Here is a 1,574-nt window from a genome sequence, read left to right as displayed (position 1 = left end):
TCTGATTACATGTATGACAAAGGTAGCAGCAATACGTTTTCCTAGGACTGTGCCACACCAGTTTAACCAAATACATGTTTCAATCCAAGTATTTGCTTAATAGCTAAATAATATTTTTGCACTCTCAAAGCTTCTTACTAAAAATAGTGTGATATCTGTGCAAAGGTCATCTAAGACACTTTTACTTTATCTTCAGCTTCTCAACATTTTGAGAAAAAGGCCTATGACTAAGCACACTCTTGCAATGAAGAACATTTAATAGTCCTCCCGAAGAACCTGTATGTGGATCAAGGGGCAGTAGTTTGAACAGAACAAAAACATAATGCTAAATTCAAAATTAGGGTTGTATTCTTTCACCTTTCTCATTTAATCACTTTGCTGAACAAATAATCTGAGAAACTGGACTATTATAAAGAAGAATGAAGCATCACCAGTGGAAGAAAACTCATTAACAATTTGTGCTATGCAGGTGACATAACCTTACTAGTTGAAAATGAAGATGACTCAAAAATTATAGCCTTTAGTAAGGATTACACCTGAAAGTAAAGAAAACAAACTACTCACAAATGGACCAAGATAAATGAAGAAGAAATTGAATTCGTCACTAATTTCATTCTACTTGGATCCAATTAATATCCATGAAAGCTTTGTTGTTGTTGTTAGGTGTCGTTGAGTTGTCTCCAACTCATGGCAACACTATGTTCAGCAGAATGAAACACTGCCCAGTCCTGTGGCAGCTCTATGATCTCTTCTATACCTAAGCCCATGATTGCAGCTACTGTGTCAATCCATCTTGTTCAGGGCCTTTCCCTCTTTCATTGTCCTTCTACCTTACCAAGCATGATATCCTTCTCCAGGGAGTGGTCCCTTCTGAGAACATGACCAAAGTAGGTGGACAAGTCTGACCATTCACGCTTCCAAGGAGCATCTGGCTGCACTTCTTCCAAGACAGATTTGTTAGTTCTTTTAGCAGTCCATGGTACATTCAGCATTCTTTGTCAGCACAACTTAAAATCATCTTCCTTATTCATTGACCAGCTCTTACATGCATATGAGGTGACTGAAAATACCATGACTTGTGTCAGGCATACCTTAGTCCTCAAAGAGACATCTTTGCTCTTCAGCACTTGAAAGAGGTCTTTTGCAGCCAATTTGCCTGGAGTTTTGGTGGTCTAGTGCCTAAGGCATTTGACTGCTAACCAGAAGGCTGGTGGTTTAAACCCACCAGCCACTCCTTGGAAGGAAGATTGGGCAATCTATTTCTGTAGAGATACTGCCTCAGAAACCCAAAGAGGGGTTGCTATGAGTTGCGTCTGACTCAACGGCAGTGAGCTTTTGGTTCAGAAATATCATCTGATATCTTGACTGCTGCTCCATGAAAGCAGCAGTCAAGAAATCAAATGATAGATGGCGGACTAGGCAGAAGGATTACACAGACCCTCTTCAACAAAGAAAAGGGAAACCAATTAACACAGACACAGAAGATAATCGTGGACCCCTGAGCCTTGAAGGGAAGGATACAGAATTGGACTAAACCCCAATTAGCAGAAGAATTTGCATGAAAATACCAAAAA

The sequence above is a fragment of the Orycteropus afer genome, unplaced genomic scaffold (assembly GCF_000298275.1).
Source record: "Orycteropus afer afer isolate SDZICR_OR568_19922 unplaced genomic scaffold, OryAfe1.0 scaffold00297, whole genome shotgun sequence".
Lineage (NCBI taxonomy): Eukaryota > Metazoa > Chordata > Mammalia > Tubulidentata > Orycteropodidae > Orycteropus > Orycteropus afer.
The sequence above is the reverse complement of the archived record's forward strand: the minus strand, read 5'-3'. Positions refer to the sequence as shown.